Genomic DNA, 18,401 nt, shown 5'->3' on the forward strand with positions numbered 1-18,401 from the left:
CTAACCATACTTTTTATCCTGTCTAAGCTAGATGCAATTCTACAAGTAAAAATGTACTTATTTCCATATAAGGGAAATATGCTATAATGACACATATCAGCATAAATGCATCACCATTAGGGGTTATAGCAGTCTAAAAATTCCACACTACTACATATCGCATCATTAACAGATATAGTTATACCAGGCTTGAGACTACTCGTACAGCTCCTTTCAGAAACATGAACATTTACATAGGACACGCTTAAAAATTACATTAAAAAAACCCTGAAAAAGTGCACAACTCAAATGAAAAGATAATTCAAATATATTGCAGAGCATGTGAATTATATGCATCTATGTATTTTCTTAGTATAGTTCCTATATTTCCTAGTATATAGAAGTACTAAAAGTAAAATATTTTTATTACAGCATACAAGAATTGCTAAGTAAGTGTTTACTGCCGTAAGTTGTAGGTATTGGAAGCAAGATAGCTGACTAGCATCCTGTAGGATGGTTTGGGATTCATTTTTATTACCTTAGAGATTGATAGGCATTGTCAGTGTGGTATGCAATAAAGCTTAGGGTATGTATTAAATTCTTATGGGGAAGATTTTGCCCAATAGAGGAATATACAAAAACTTCAAAATTGCTATTCTATCTAGTTCAGTTATAAATTTTATTAGAAATAATCAGAATTGTTGGCAGTACAAATTAAAGTGGAGGTAGGAAACTGGAAAGGAAAATCATACTTTTTAGAGCTAGGTTTGTTAGTTAGATGTGCTATAGACCTTTGATGCTTAATTGTTTGGCTTGCTTAATTTGGTCAGGTTGCTATATTTAACAATATCATGATGCTTTCATTCTCCAATCAACATTTTGTCACAATTCTAATTTTTCCCAGCAAGGAACTATTTCAAAGACCATACATACTCCTGAAATATATTAATGAAAATTCACGGGAGACTATAACCTTTTATTTCTGGCAGCAGAAATAATACCCTAGTCTGGAGATCTTTATGATGTGCAATCTTATTACAGTACATTGTTCATGATATGAACTTCACTTATCCAAATCCCACAGCTACCCCAGACAGGATCAGATTGCATAGGGTAGGGGTTCAGATTAGCAAATTTTGGATAACTGTTCTTTTAAAGGTTACTCAATTAGCCTTCTCATCCTGATGAAGTTTTTACCTGCAGTATTTGTCTCTCCCCTGCATGCACTTTGCATTGTGTTAAAGCCTGTTGCTAAAGCAGTATCTTTATGAATTACAGCAAATTGTCACCAAAAATGGTTGTTGAACACTATGGCCTTGGAGAACTACACTACAGACCAGAAGGCTCCATTTCTTTAGCATTAAGAGCCTATTAATTATCTAAGCCCCTAAACTATCTGAAGTGTTTGGCTGAAACCTATTTGCAGAGGTGAAGCAGGGCAGCTCCATGCCCTGGGTAGCAGGAGCACATGGGGCCATGCTGGGTGCTGCACTATTTCTACAGGAGGCACAGCCAGCATCCAGCTGTGGCAGTGGCTATTTATGCAACTTCTACAAAATGGCCTGTAGGGTTGTTCAACAGTTCCCCCCGCCCAGTTCTACTCCTGCCTATTTGTAATTTACAGGCATTGGAACAAAAATGTGCACTAAATAAAATTCACAAGTTTCTACTGTTTGGCCCAATCATTAGAAAGTATGTATTGGTGTGGCACTTAAAATGTGTGGCTCTTAAAATGTCCTAAGCATTGTCTACACATATTGAAAAAAATCCCCTTCCTAAAGGTATATCATTAAATCCTCACATATTTATTCATATTCTCCACTTCAATTTGCTCCTATAGAAGGCTGGAGATACAAAAGTGAGTTATTTAAGAAATGGCAGTGCATAAAAACTATTTTGAAAAGGAATGGGGAATACTTGACCTTACATAAATATAACTGAGATTCTTTAACAGCATGAAATGGGATACTTTAAAAGGCACAGTATATAGATAATTTATTGTATTATATTTTCTCACATACAACACAAACCTTTTCCCCAAAAAACAGCTCCCAAAATTGAGGTTTATATACTAAGCAGATAAGCTGATTTTCTGGCTGGATAGAAGCACTCTGCTTTGATTCCCGCTTTATAGTGGAGCTGCAGTGTTCATGGAGGTGAGGAACTTTAGTTAACTAAATGGCTCGTTGTTCTCCTCTCCATGGATATTAATGACCTTTAAATGGTCCTGATAGTCCACTAATAAAGTTAAACTTTGTTAGGGCAATTTTGCTGTCTGCTAGCTGCTCCTGATCTCTTACCTTCTATTTCACAGCCTAAACAGGAACAGGAAGATAAGTCAGCTGAAGATTAACCTCTGTCCCTAACTAACTCTGTTTATTTTTCCCATTCTGCCTTTTAACATTTTTGATTATTATATTCAAGGTCATGTTAGGTGTGAGGAAATATGGTATTTCCCTCAATCTGCAAAAGGACATCTAAACCAATGAGCTACAAATCGAGAATAAAGATAAAAGGGAACAAATATTTCAGATCACATTTTTAAACAGTCAGTGGCTGCAAGATGTAAATGTAATGAGTTAATTGAAAAATATAGATTATTACTTGGAATTGATTAATTAGCATTATTATGAGAAAACAAAGATAGGGGAGGGAAACTCAGAGAAGTGTGTTCGTTTACTTCAAGGTGACCCAAGAAAAGGTGTCACAAGCACAAATGATAAACACCAGTAGATTTGAGCTGTAATAGTCTCAGTATTATAGCTTCTAGAATTCTTGAAAAGATGCCTAGCTAGCTGACTGATGTTCCTTTAGTTATTTTGGATATTAGTTGTAGATATCTATGTGCTGAACAGATATCTATAGCTGAGCTCATAAAAAGAAGTAAGTCCTTATTCTTGAGCAAAGTACTAAATCTTTTGGAGGTTATTGTCAGGGACCCTAAAAGGCATCCCATCCTGGACTAACTGCCAGGCAGCCACACCTGCCTTGGGTCTATGGTGGACAAGCTCTACCCCAGGTGGTTAATCCCTGATTTCATGATTGGCTGCTGGAAGCTCAGTTAGTCCTACCTGTGGAAGCAACCTCCAGGCCAGTTAGGTATGCTGTGGCTAGCCTCCTGGTCCCTGTGCTCTCTGGCTTTCCTAGTTCTTTTGATTTTCCTGTTTTGAGCTCTGTTCCTGGAGTAAGACTTTGGATTTTTCTCTGGACCTGTTTCCTGTTATGGATTATCCCTTGGATTTAGTAACCTGGAATCTGATTCCCAGCTTGTATTGTAGGCTCTGCTTTTTGGCTCTGGTAATTTGGGTCCTACTCTGCCACAGTCCCTACCCCCTGCCTTACATTAGTGGCTTAACCATTAAGAAAGACTGCCTATGACTTGGTTTAGTTATGTTGCATTAGATAATTATTTCAGATACTTTTTCCATGTATCTCACTACCACATAGATGGATTCTATACATTCTGACTGACTAATCAAGGGCCTGAACACCTAGATGTCAAAATGGAAGATTTTTTGAAAAGCTTTTCCATGATGTCCAGAACAATATTTACAATTTACAAAAAGTTACAATTATTTCCTTTCCCTTTACTCTTCCAGATAAGAAGAGCACTGTATATTCTGAGGCAGGCAAAATCTGACCCATAGGCTAAATCTGGCCCACCAGACCATTTTATCCAGCCCACGGGGCCCTTAAAAAATTTAGAAAATTAATATTTATCTGCTCCTGGCTGCCTGACAAAGATGACAGGAGCCAAGAGCAGTAGGACCCATGCGAAGCCAGCAGGAGCCAGCAACAAGGCTGGCTCGGCCCTACCCCCTGCCAACTCCCTCCCACCCCTACCCCACAACCAGAAGTCTTTGCCTGCTGTAGCTTTTACTGCTTCCCTGCATGCGGCTAGCCTCCAGCATTATGTGGCCCTGGGCTGCATTGTCAGACCATGGGAGCACAGGGCTGCATCAGTACCCCGGGGCCAGAAGTAGAAGAGGGAGGGTGTCAGTGTCCATGTCCATGCAATGAGGGCTGGAGAGACAGTGTGTGTGCTTGTGTCTGTGTCTGTGCATTGAGGGAGGGGGGGAAGAGAGACAGAGACAGGCATGCAGTGTGTGTGTGTGTGTGTGTGTGTGTGCGCGCGCCCACGTGCAGAGAGAGAAGCACACAGTGTGTGACAGGCAAGCAGTGTGTGTGCGCACGTGTGTGTGTGCGCACGCGCAGAGAAAGGCACATAGTGTGCATGTGTATGTGCAGAGAGTGGAACACAGCGTGTATGTGTGTGTGTGTGTGTGTGTGTGTGTGTGTGTGTGTGTGCAGAGAAAAGCACACTGTCTGTCATGGACAACTGGTGCCTCCTGAGTCTGGGGGGGGCACCAGATCATCGATGGGGAGGGGATCCCCCCACGGGTGATTGCCAACAGTGCGGGGAGTGGTGTCCCCAGTGGCCGATCGCCAAGCCAGTGGCAAAACAATCAAAACCATAAGTGCACCCCCTACACATCGCCAATGCTGTCTCTGTGGGTGTGTGTGTGCAGAGAGATGCATGGTGTTGCATGTGCAGAGAAAGCTATGTAGTGTGTGTGTTCAGAGGGGCACACTGAATGTGTGTGTATGCAGAGAGAGGCACACTGTGTGTGTGTGTGTGTGTGTGTGTATGTTTGTAGGGTGACTCCCACACACACACCCCTCCATGCACATGCACCGACACCCGCCTTGCACTGCCATACATGCAGACCCCCACATCCATACCCCCTCACACACCCAGACACATTCCCCCCACACACATGCCCCCACAAACCCCATACCCACCCACACCCCACATATCCACACCCACCAACCTGCTCCCTAACCCACACCCATACCCCCAAACCTATCCACCACTGCACAAACCCTACCTCACACACACCCCCTCCTTTACACCCACAGCCCCCTACAAAACTATAACCACCCTCCATGTCCCCACCCCCCATAATATGCAAAAGTAAACCTTCATTTTAAGCTATTGAACAATCACCTCTTTGTATGCTACAAACACATGTAAATCAGGACAAGAATACTTTTTGACATTAAGTTAATGAATGTTGTTGATGTTCAGTTTTTAGAATTTAATTTGGGTTTTTTTTGGTTCCAAGATGGCAAAACCCCTTACAGAAAGGAGTACTTCTGGGGGCAAAGGGAGGGACTTTTGGTGGCAAAAGTCAGGGATTAGGGGGAAGAATTTCTAGTCCCAAAATGGCAACCAGGGGGCGAGGCACCTGTCAAGGGGTGAGGCTACTCATTTGGCCCTTGACAGCTTGCCAAAACTTGGTAAATAGCCTTCTACCCAAAATAATTGCCCACCCCTGGTATATTCTAAGGGCCTTGTTTCATGGTAATTTTAGGTGGCTTCTGGCACCCTTAGTCCCTGGATTGGTTGCATGTTAACACTTTTTAAGTGGATTAAAACACTAGTTATTCAGTTTAAAGTTACACCAGTTCAGGGCAGGATTTTCTCTAGTCTGCCTAATTTTGCTCCTTTTCCTTTAAAGTGTGATCAGTTTCCACAGGTATTCTGCCCGAGTTGAAATCCTCCAGCATCCCAGGGTACAGTGGCCCCTCCTGAGTAAGGACAGGGATACTGAGGTACAGTGGGATCAGGCATAGAGCCTCTGTCCTATTGCTTCCATTGGGCAGAGCCAGCACTCAATGGCTGTGGTATCTCTCAAACCAGCTCACTGCTCTGAATGCCCAGGCCAGACTTGAGATGCAGGGGGCATCAGGTTGGTGATCACCCTTCCTGCTGACCTGTGTTTGGACATGGACACATGCCCTGGTGGGACCAGGTGGCTGGAGCAGGGTAGAGCTTAGTGACTGTAGCGTAGCAGCCCAAGGCTGGTTCCTACTAATCCAGTAAATGTTAAGTGCTCAGAAATGAGTGCCAGTAGGAAAACTGAGAGACATGAAAACCAAATTTTGAGGAGGGATCTGTTGTAGAACCTTATTGTTTATCAATCTATCAAAAAATCCCAGGAAGATAGCATGTCTGATCATTAATTTAGGGTCTGTGTCATCTGTTGAAAATAAGTTAAAAAGTCAAAGCTAATTTCACAAAGGAGATACTATTAGAAAGATGGACAAAAGTTCTCACACCTATCTTTGAAGTGTAGTGCTTCCTAGTGGAATTCTCAGCCCCAGGTTAAGTACTTTTGCTCTCTATGCCAGGGGTCAGCCACTTTCGGCCCCTGCCTGTATCTGGCCTGTGAAGACACTGGATCTAACCCATGGCACTTAAGGAACTGGCATCATTTTCTAGCCATGGCAGCATAGTCCCCATGGTCCTAGTGCTTGCCTCTACTCATCTATTTCCCTGGAAGTGTCTGCTATTTGTTAGAAGAATGGCACTATAGCCCATGGCAGGGGCTTGGTCATAAGCAGCAGCCCACGGTGGCAACCCCTGCTCTATAGCAGTGACTCTCAACCAGCTGCGACACTGATCCTTTTCAGAGCATTGCGGGGTGCTGCACAGTATTAGCACCGTTACTTATTCAGCCATCTACACCTGATTCATAACATAAACCCAGAGACTCAACATAGAAATCCATAGTGTCAGAAACATTCTGCCCTCATGACCTGTTTTTTTTTTAAAGTGTTTCCAGTTGTTTATTTTTTATGCACTTTAATAAATAAATCTGGATTTAAAGTGGGAAACCACTACATTCAGGGAAGTTATGGGAGTTGCCTTGAGTCTGACAAGGTTGAGAACCACTGCTTTGTACATTGCATGGGTTTCACAAAAGCTGGCACTCTCAATAGGAAGTCATCTAAGGTGGCCAATAGTAAATGCTGAAGCTAGCCAATACGCAAGTGGCAAAAGTAAGGGGAAAATATCAGAAGTAAATAAAAAGACTAGGTCAACTTGTGTATTGGTCCTCAGCCTTCTTACAGGGAATTTAATAATGTGCCTTTTCACTTAACTATGTATATTTATTTAGCACTGATACTGAATTCCTTCAGAATTGGAAGCTTACTGATAATTCATTGAGACCTAGGAGGTTTAGTTCAAAATAGTCTGGGATCTGACATTGTTAGATGATTTTTCTATGTGATTTGTTCTGCTAAATCAAATAGCATTTCTGTGATTGCTTTATCTATTACTGTTTCAGGAATAAAATTCAGACATAGGAGTGGAATTGTTATCTTTGGGTTCTTGGAATTTGGATCCAAATTTATTTCCTTGTACAAGCTGATGCATTTTACTTCAGTAGCCAAAAATCTTAAACAATTCCATGAAACTGAGAGGAGTCATCCAAAAATGAGAGGCCATAAAAAGTCTCAGTTTTCACTCTTTGTATTGGTCACTGATAAAACACTCCTTTAGATAAAACAGACAAATTACAGGTTTTAAAGTGAGCAACACTGATCAGCACATAACTCTTGGTGAAACTTGCAAGACCAAAGACTAAATAGCATTTACTATTTGGGAACAATACAAAAACTCTTCTTGCTTTAATGTAAACTAAAATAAAAAGTGATACAAGTATTGCCTATAGGTCTTACTACATACAGTTATTCTGCTGAATATTAAGAATCTGTGGGTGCTTACACATGAGCAGTGAGGCCGTTCCAATGCATTGTAATTACAGTGTGTCAGAGCAGGATTGATTAGTTGAGTCTGCTGAAGTATGGTAATTACTCCAGCATCTCATGTATCAGTGCCTCTGCACTCAAAAACTCATTGATACATGAGATACTCTGTATCATGAGATGCCCCACCGCACTCCCAGAGCACATGTATAGATGCACATGTATAGGGCATGTATAGATGCCCTATATTTCTTAACATTAACCTCAAACTGTAGCACATATTTAAGAGTACATTTTTTTTGTATTCATACCACCAATGACTTTAAAAAGTGGTCTTTTACTATGTTTGATTAAATAAGGAATTGGTTTAACTTTAGATTAGTTTCATTTTAACCTGATTTACTAAGCTTACCAACTTTTCAAATTATTTTCCCTCACCCAGTTTGAACCACTTTAAAGTTCTACTTGTGGTTCATGCTTACCTTAAGTTATGAAAATTATTGTTATTTATTATTCACAATTCACAGGGGTGTAGTATTCAAATACTATTGAAATTGCTATAGTACAAAGAACAAGCAGGTTGTTTTTTTGAAATTATACTAGTAGGCAGCTAAATGCATCCTACTGTAGACTGGTTCAACTGTGATCTGCAAAACTCCTGGCCAATAGGAAGAGACATAATAGATTCCAGGAATGCTACTGGAATACATTCCTCCTGAATTTGGCTTACCTACATTCAATAATAGCTTACTAGGTTGTATCCTAAACGCATAACCTCTGTATTGGATTGTGCTGTAGTCCCTTTGTACCATGCCACTGATGCAAAGAAACCCTTAAATGAATGCACCTAGCCAGAACTGTATGGAGATCCTAAGACCACTCTGCCTTATATGGAAGAATTCACCTAGTGAAAAGATACATTTATCCCTTCTGCCTCTCCCTCCACTCTGTGCAGTGTTGCATGATTCTTAGCTACAGCCAAAATCTAGCCCTCAATATAAATTTGACTTCCCTACTCTTTCTCCCTTGGGTAGAATTACACCCATTTTTCAAGAACAGTAGATTGTCCACGTGATTTATAAAAAAAGGGCAAGTTATATATACTGTGTAAAAACTATATTAAAATAGCACTAACACTATATTAAAAGAACACTAATTTTGTAAGGTCAGCTAGACAATAAAGGAAATGCCAGAATTAAGTTTTGGTATGCTTAGTTCTGCCTCATATGCATTAGCTTTTTGATGCAGTATTTCATTACAGGATCATATATTATATCTTCATATGGTTCATCAGTAGGTTTTGAATTTAAGAGATTCAGAACCAACCTTTACTTCTTTATTTACAGTAGTAATTTACAACAGCTTGTGACTGGAAAAGGTTGTTATTTTTCCTATACCAGATACAGATGTTACTAGGCAAAACTGAATGGCCTGTGAAGTATAGGTAGCATGAATAAAGATAATCTAATGTTTCCTACTAGTCTTCATTTTGTGAATCTGTGATTGGAAGGATGGATAGTGGGGGACAAATGGGATGGTAGATATAATACGTTTAAACAATAGATTACATAATCTGGGCAGCCTTTTTGGCAGACTACTAATATAAACACATGGATTTAGCATATTTTATGCTGAGAGGCAGTGGGCATGTCTACACAAGATGTTTACTGTAGCATTGACTAGTTAGCTTCACGTTAAAAGTCACGTGTCCATGTGCAGGGCTATTAGGCTAAAGCAAACTAAAAAAACTCCAGAGCAGCACATGTGTAGATGTTGATGCAGCTGGCTGAGGCATGAGAGTGCTTCAGTGTGGGGGTTGGCTGCCATCTTGTGCCCCAACCAGCCCCTCCACAGCATCTTGAGCTGGGTCACAGCAGCCCCAGCCTGGCAGCCTGACCCCCCCTGGTCCCTTGCCAGCTGGGATTGCTCTGACTTGGCTCAATGTGCTGTGATGGCTAGAAAATGGTATTTAGAGGTTTGCTTTTGGGAATTGGCTTATAGGTAAAGTAGTTATTGCATTAGAACAATCATCCAGGGGAATGTCAATGGTTAATTGATTTCTAAAAGCCTTTTTGTGACAAAGTTTCCTTCAAGGCCCACTGTGTCTGACACAGACAAGCAGACACACAGGCTGGGAAATTAAAGACATGTACCACACTGTTTCATATCATGAACAGTGTACCTGAACAGAGATAAAGGACTCTGCAGCATTAGCTCCAGGTCACAGTGCCCAAACTGCAGAGCCCTTGGGATTTCCAGTTTTGGTAGATGGACCAAATTAGGAGAACCCAGTAAAAGCCCAAATTAAGATGTGTGCATGTGATGGGTTTATCGGAACAATGGAATGTGTTGACAGGACAGAACGTGGACAGTAGAACAACCACAAGAAAACCTATCAACAATGCCCAGAGATGAAGAGTCATCAGAAGGAAGAAAGGATACAAAATTAGGTATTTCAGAGCAGCAAAGTGTCCCTGAGAATGGAACCCAAGGCCACCATGGACAGAGGGCACAGCATGAGCCTGTCTCACCCACCCCACTGAGGGAGGGTGGGCCTTGGTCTTTTACCTCTAGGCTGATGACATCTGACATTGAAGAGAGAACCTCAGGGTGAAGCTTGCATATTGGCCAGACATATCTTCCCTCTAGGACTGGAAGATATAGAATTCTTTGCATTATTCTTATCTGCTATCACTGTGTATCAATAAATTTAGCCTATTTTGAAATGGAGAGGTTGTGGTCAGCCTGAGGGTTTGGGCCTGCCCAGAACAAGGTATCTGGTTCATCAATCCAGTGCCAACATGCTGCAGTCTTGGACTCGCATGTAAATTTCCTGGGACAAATAAACTCCTTTGCAGCAAGCACTGGAGTTTATTGCTACACATTAATTGCATGTGTAGACTGACTCACTGTGTAATGTGTCTACACTTTTAGTTAGTGTCAGTTTTAGTGTCAGCTGCCCTCTACCTCAAGCCTGGCACTCATTGAAAACCCAATTCAGGCTGGTCCTGGAAGTTCTCCTGAACTCCAGGGCCTACTGTAGAGTCAGTAGAGTCTGTGTGGTATATTCAGAATTCCAACAAAAGCAGTCTACAACCATAAAAGGGTTGTCAACAGCAATCCCTCAACTTTTGTAGCTTTTCTTTGTAGTTTCACTGTGTAGTTTTGCTAAGAGTTTACACAATAGAATTGGACAGGATGGTTTTGATAGGGATGATTGTGCCTTAGGCAGGGTGTTGGTCTAGACGACCTCTCAAGATCTGTTCCAGCCTTACTTCTCTATGATTCTAGGAATTTCCTGTACCTCTCCTCTGAGCATTGTGAACTTCACTTCCTGTCATTATGGCCCATATATGATAAGATAACATTTCAATTGGGACTGAGTCATCTCTCTGACAGCCTGTCACTGGCTTTCATATTAGCAGAAAGCTGACTCCACTCCAAACACAGCCTTAAAATCAGTACATTAGAAAATGGTAAGCTGTCTTTACAAGTTTCTTAATGAGCTTGTAGACTGCCTGGGCATGTCTCCATGAGCAGGAATGTGCATTTCCCATGGAACAAATGGCAGTGGCACGTATTTGTGACACTGTTAGCTGCCCCTGCACAAGCGATGTACAGATTAACATGCGCCATTTGCATTTTGCAGCACCTCAAAAGGCTTTGAGGCACCACAAACCACACATTCCTGCACATGTGGATGTGGCCACTCAGTCCTGCTACTTTGTCTTGTCTCTGGTACATGGTCTTCTTTACTGTTTCTGCACTCTTGACAGCAAGTCTGAGTTTTAGTTTCTGGAATATTTCTGGCTTTTGGTTTCTGAACCTGATGCCTGGTCAAGGCTCTAACCAGTAGAAACAAATACCCAAATCCTATTGGATTTAGGATATTTTAGGATATTGGATTCCTAATGGAATCCATATACAGAAGAGGAAACAAATAGCAGAGAGATTGATTCCTAGAAGTTAAATGCTTGAGTAACAGAAAAGCCTTTTGTGAATTAGTCTGTTTGCTACTTGTCTTTCCTATGCTTGGTGAGCCTCTGTAGGAAGATCATATAAACAGGCAGGAGTGGATAATGTTGATTGAGCTAGATGAGAGCTAGCTGTTGCTGATTAGAGGTGTAGACATATCCATATCAGAGATCTATGTTCTGTTTCTAGATCTGTCAAGAGTGCCTGTGTGAACTCTCTATTTATCCTTGGGCAAGGTGACTATACTGATATTTTCCTGCCTTCTACGTGTAGAAGACAAACAGGGTAGATTACATAATAGAGACTCCTCAGGTCATGTAGGTTAGGCACTACTAATATTCATTTATTTATGTAAAAAAATGTTATGATCTTTAACAACTTCTGTCGAATGGTTCTGAATATCTTTTCATGCTACAGTCATTTACTCTCTGTCATATGCTGCCATTCTCCATGTCTTGATCTATTATTAATTAGTACTCATTGTTTTCTTTGAATTTTATGGTAGTACCAAATATCTCTAATTAATAGCCAATAAGCACTATAAATACAATGGAAGGAAAGCTAGAAAAAGATTTAAGGTCAAGAGGGAAATACTGGAAATGTCATCAGGGAACCTAGTTATAAGGAATGTTCATTCTTTCTTTTCTGGTAGAGGAGGTTCCAGTAATTCATATAAGGTGCCAATAAACTGAAGCTCAGAACTTACTTCAGTTCTCACTTCAGTACATTATAGAGGTTAGACTTGAATGGTGCCTGTGTATGACACACAAAACTTCCTTCAGATGTCACCTTTATTTAGCCATTTTAAACAGCTGTTTTTCTTACTTGCATCCTCCTCAGTTCAAATGTGTCATATTAAGATTCTGTGGTATCATTGTAAGATTTGGAAACAGGAAACTAATGGATATAGATATAAATATAGGTTATACTACTTAACTGTCTTCTTTAATCATTTGAAAACACAAAGGAGAGTGCCAGATAAAGAGCTTGACCATTTTTTACTTAAAGTAACTTTCATCTCTTCCTCCTCTCTCCCTGTAAATTTTCCTTAGAAAATAAATCTGCATGACTCATACAGCTACACTTACAACATAGGACTCCTTAACTAATCCAGTTTACTACACAAACTGTACATACCTTTTTAAGATCACTAATTACAGAAGAATTTTTAAAAAGTTTTGATTGTTGGTAAGTAAAAAGTCCATTGGGAGTGCCTTTTAATAGCTTATCATCAGCGCGGAATCAAACTAAATAATTGCTGCATAGGAGAGCTCCTATGTACTGGTAGATGCCCACAGGCAGTGCTTTGTTGTGGAATGTCACTGCGACAGAAAGTGCTGGATATATAATGCATCATCAGCATTCATGCTATAGACATGTCATGCAGGTGGATAGGAATCACTGGGGTGTGGTAAATGTAAGTGTGCCAATGACATCTGAGAGGTATTAGATGGATAGGGGGCAAGTGGAAAGACAAAGAAGCCAAGAAATTGAAGAAAACAGCTTTCACCACTAAATGGAAATTACCTTGAATGCTGCAGTGCACCAGTGACTTTGACAGCTAAAGCAGCATCAGAAAGAACTTGACTTAGATATTGGTCATAGTGTTTTCTTTGCAAGTGGCTAAATGTGGTTGATTTTCTACTGACAATATCAATCAATGTTCTTTCAACAAAATAAGCCCAACTGAAGAATATTTTCTTGAGGGCATTAAAAAAATGATTGAAAGCCTAGATTTTTTTGTGTATGCCTGTATGTGGGGAATAATGAACCACAGGGGTGAAAATGAATGTGTACCTTGCCCATTGGACTAAGGGTTGTGTTATTTAAAACATGAAAAAATGTCTTGTAACAAAGATGTATGCTACCTTTATTTATCATAAATTCCCCTTAATGGCTACTATAAATCAAGAGTTGAAGCTTATATATTAGGAATATGTCTGTCTTGTATAGAAACTTACTGGCAAATCTGTCCAAGTTTGAAATTTCACCTCATCCTGTTTTATTTTCCTAATGTTTTTTCCTTTGAAAATGTCTCAGTGTCCCAGAGCTCCATAACTTTGTTTAGGATATCTAATATATACACACTTGATTATATTTAGCTGTAATATGGCACTTCATATCTGTAGATATTGAGAAAATATGTCTATCCCCATGAATTGAAGCATATAAGGGTGAAATTACTTAGAAAAGTTCACATTGTAGATCAGTGACAAAATCTGGAATAGAATCCAGGTTTCATGATAGCCCAGTGCCCTATCTACTAGACCAGCATTTCTCAACCCATGGGTCATGATCCAAAAGTGGGTCACAAGAATGTATGAAAGGGTCACAAACAGACTTAAAAAATGGATCAACAAACTTTAAAAATGGATTCTCCTTTGAAGGAGAAAAATGTGGGAAACCGTGGCTTTTCCCTTGCAGGTGGGCAGAGTTCCAGCCTGTGAAGGGTGTCTTGGGGTCCCCCTGCCCCACACACTGTGGGGGCTGAGGCCTGGGGGTAGAGGCAGTGGGTCAGGAGTGAGGGACACCAGGTCAGGGCTGGCCACTGATGCTTACAAATGGGTTCTGGTACAAAAAAAGGTTGAGAACCACTGTACAAGACAATGCTGTCTCATGTCATCATTGTCATTGATCCCTCACAGTCGAGGATGGTCACTCCATGGATCAAGTAAAGGTTCGTAAATGAGTCCATTGATGGATGAGAAGGCTGATCCTAGAGCTGCAGACTCTGACAAATGCCACAGGTGGTAGTTAAAGGGAGGGCTAGACCATGGATTTTTCGGTCTTGTTTCCTTTACTCCTGTTTCTGTTGTTTTTCTGCCTCCAGGGTGAGACAGTTTTCCTCAGTCAGATGTGCCTTCTCTCACAAGGCATTACCATGTAGTCCTTTCTCAGGCTAGCTTTTCCCAAATTGTGGTGTCAATACCACACTTCTAAATGTTTGCCTTGAGGGTGTCCTTGAAACATTTCCTCTGGCCCCTGCTGCTATGTCTGCAGGGGTTTTATCTCAGAGGCGGGAGAAATTGAAAAGGTTCCCACACATCCTGTACTCAATGCCAATGCCACGTGGCATGGATGAGCATCTTGATGACTGCAAGAAAGATGAAAAACAAAATTGGTGCATTTACAGAGTCCTGCTTAATGCCAGTTTGAATGGCATAGGGCTCCGTAGCAGAACCACTGCATAGGATGGAGGCAGTCATCTGGTCATGAAGGAGTCTTAGAATAGTGATCAACCTCCCTGGGTAACCAAACTTTGATAAAATCTTCCATAGAGCTTCACAGTTACAGCTTCTACAGTTAACAGAGTTGAAGGCTTTGGTCAGATCAATAATGGCCATATACAGTTCCTGGTGCTATCAGCATTTTTCCTGGATCTGCCATGCCACAAAATCATGCCCATGGTGCCTCTCAATGGTCTGAACCTGCACTGAGGCTTGGGAAGGATTTCCTCAGCAAAAGGGAGCAGTCAGTTCAGCAGAATTCAAGCGAGGATCTTCCCAGTGATGGAGAGGAGGGCTATACCTCAATAGTTTCTGCAGTCAGACTTAACTCCCTTTAAAAAAATGGTGACAATGTTGGCATTCCTTAGGTTAGTAGAAATTTCCTCTGTGTTCCAGATTTTAAGAAAGTGTGTGGAGCCTGTTGGCTGTGGTTTCTCCACCAACTTTGAAGACTTCAGTTAGTATGCCGTTAGGGCCATATGCTTTATTGTTATTCATCTGTTTTACTGTCTTGTGGACTTCTTCAGAGGCTGGTGGACTACCAAGTGCTTCCCTTACTGGATGCCCAGGGATGGATTCAATGGTTTAATCAGTCACCATCAATTTTTGGCCCATGAACTTTTGGTACTGCTCCTTCCATTTTTTTTTTTTTGATGGACTTGTCTTTAGGAATGCCACCTTGATGGGGTAGAGAGGTTTACATGTATTGATGACCCTAGGAGCAACAGTGTCAGGAGTCTTGTATTTCTAGTATGGTCACCCATGGCGGTAAGATCGAAGGTCAAAGGTGAAATCAGATGAAGAGTAGTCCAACACAGAGACCATAATATTGCTGTCTCATCTATATCCCCTCAAACAAGTGTTCATTTAAATTTAGGAAACAAGTAACCTCAGTAAATTTCTCAATACAAATACATATGCAGTAGCTCCTTTGCCCCACAAGTAAGAAAAAACAAATTAAAGTTTTGAAGGTCAGATTCAGTTCTCATAATGAGGGTTGTTCTCATGAACACAGAAAAAAATACTGGCTTTTGAACAAAATACTGTGCTATTTAATGACAATGCTTGAAATTAGGGACAATGCCCTTTTAATGCAAGTGGCAGAGGCAAGTCTTCAACACTGTAAATTGTCATCCCTCCATTGCCTTGACCTTACTAGAATCTGATATTAGCTGAGTATCTTAACCACTATTTCCCCTGGGAGCAAGGATGACTAAAACTGCTTGTTCTAACCTAGGCTATTGAGGCCAGAAATCAGGACCAAATGTATAGCATTTGATAGCAATTGTGGAAGAGGAGTATTAAAAATATTGTGCTGGTTCAGATCAGTTCATCTTACAAATGTTTCAGATGTTCCTCCTTTTAAATGGAAAAGGTCAGTTGTGAACATGTATCATAACAGAAGGGAAACAACATACTTGCTGCATGGGTAAGCATCCATTTCTGCTCAAACTCTAAATGTGTCAGCATACTCGGTGAATTGGGAGATATTTTTGTCTAGCAGGCTTGTCTGTATGACCTCCTGTCTGAAACCAGTTTTTTGGTATAATTTCATGAACACAGTGTTGTCCATGTAGTGGAATTAAGAATGTACTTGAGTATCGTCTCATATGTAGCTTATTCAATAGGGAGCTTTCTGTCTACTTACATGAACTTTTACAGGTCAGCTAACTTAAGGATTCATATGCTGACTCGGACAGAACCAGGTGGTATGATGTGGAAAACTGATACTCTGAGGGACTGTGGGTGAATGAATGGGTTGCACTCATCCACATGCATAATTGTCACCTGTATCAGTTCAAATATGGACCATATTCTTCACTTAAAATATTTCAAGTATATTTCTATAACTAGTTTTGTGATAGCAATGACCTTCATTTTAACAGTTTAAAATCATGTGTCAGACAAATAAGCCAGTAGAAATAGGATACACTACATGAGAGGGACCACAGGATTTTGTGTAATATGGCAAGCCTATTAGTAACATGAAAGACTTGCCACATTCTGGTATGCTGTTGCTCAGGCGGCAGGGCACCACCAGTTGAAAGAATACAAGATGCCTTTCATTTAATTTATAGGTACTCCAGGTATCAAAAGGCTGAGTTTTCACTGATTGTTGGATATTGATTTCTGGGATTTGCAGTTGCAGCCAGAGGCTTTATTTTTACATAACACTAGTCTTATTACTAACATGGCCTATGCTATAACCAAAAGGAAATAACACTACACTCTACTAAACAACTGAAATTTTATATATATTTAAATAAATTTAATTTATTTATTTCTAAGAACCCTAAGAGTATGTCTACTAGCAATTAGGCTGAGTAGACATCCCAGAGCAGCTGTGAGCACTTTCCAAAGCTGTGCTCAGGCTCTCTGGATGGCAGTGGGTGGGAGGATACTCAGATCTCAGCCTCAACCTCAGTCCCTTTGAGGTTAAGACAGGAGTTAAGCAAAGCTGCATCATCACTCCAACAGTCTTTTCAATATTCCTTAGTGTGATGCTACATCTGACCACCAACAAGCTTCCAGTCAGAGTGGAGCTAAACTACCGAATGGGTGGCAAGCTGTTTAATCTCAGCCAACTTTGAGCCAAGACCAAAACTACCCTCACCTCAATCTTTGAGGTCTAGTAAACTGATGATGCTATAGTCTGTGTTCACTCAGAAGCAGACCTTTAGGCAATCATTGATGGCTTTACCAAGGCATACAAGAAAATGGGACTCACCCTTAACATTCAAAAGAGTAAGGCTCTTTATCAATAAGCTCTTAATGAGCATTTCCCAGTTCATAAAGTTTCATCATAAGACTCTGAAGAATGCTTAGTTTTTCCCATACCTTGGATCCATTTCTCACAGAAGGCTAACATCGATGAAGAATCCAACATCATCTTAAGTGTACAAGCACAGCCTTCAGATGCCTTAGAAAACAGCTGTTTAAGGATCATGATGTCAGATCTGAAATCAAGATGATGGTTTATTAAGCAGTTGTGATCCCCACCTTACTGTACAGAGCTGAGATCTGGACAATGTGCAGGCGAAACCTCAAGTCATTGGAGAAATTACATTAATGTTGCTTGCAGAAAATCCTTTGAATCCAGTGGGAAGGTAGATGTACTGACATTAGCATCCTCTTGCAAGCAAACACTGTGAGCAGTGAGGCAATGATCATTCAATATCAACTTTGCTGGGTTGGCCACGTCATCCAGACGTCTGACTCCAGACTCCCAAAGTGTACTCCCAGTTCAGTCAAGGAGTACACTTAAGAGGACAGAGAAAGCACTTCAAGGATGTCCTCAAGGCCAACTAGAAAAAATGCAACATCAACATCAATTCATGGAAAGCTATCACCCAGGATTGCCCCAAATGGAGGAAGAGTCTGCTGTAAGAATCTCAGTACTTTGAAACCTTATGATGACAACAGGAGATGGGAGTGGCAGAAACAGCATGTTACAGAGTGAATCAAGAATGTGGAGCCACCCACCCCACATGGAAATGTGTGCCTGAGTTGCAGCACAGCCTGTCAATCCTGGATCAGCCTCATCAGCCCTCTTCAGATCCACAGATAAGGCAATTGTGGAAGACTATCATCCTTGACTACGAAGGACTGCTGAAGAAGAAGACTGAGATCTGCTCTGAGCTATTCTGAAATTGTTTGTTTTCC

The sequence above is a fragment of the Alligator mississippiensis genome, chromosome 2, assembly GCF_030867095.1.
Source record: "Alligator mississippiensis isolate rAllMis1 chromosome 2, rAllMis1, whole genome shotgun sequence".
Lineage (NCBI taxonomy): Eukaryota > Metazoa > Chordata > Crocodylia > Alligatoridae > Alligator > Alligator mississippiensis.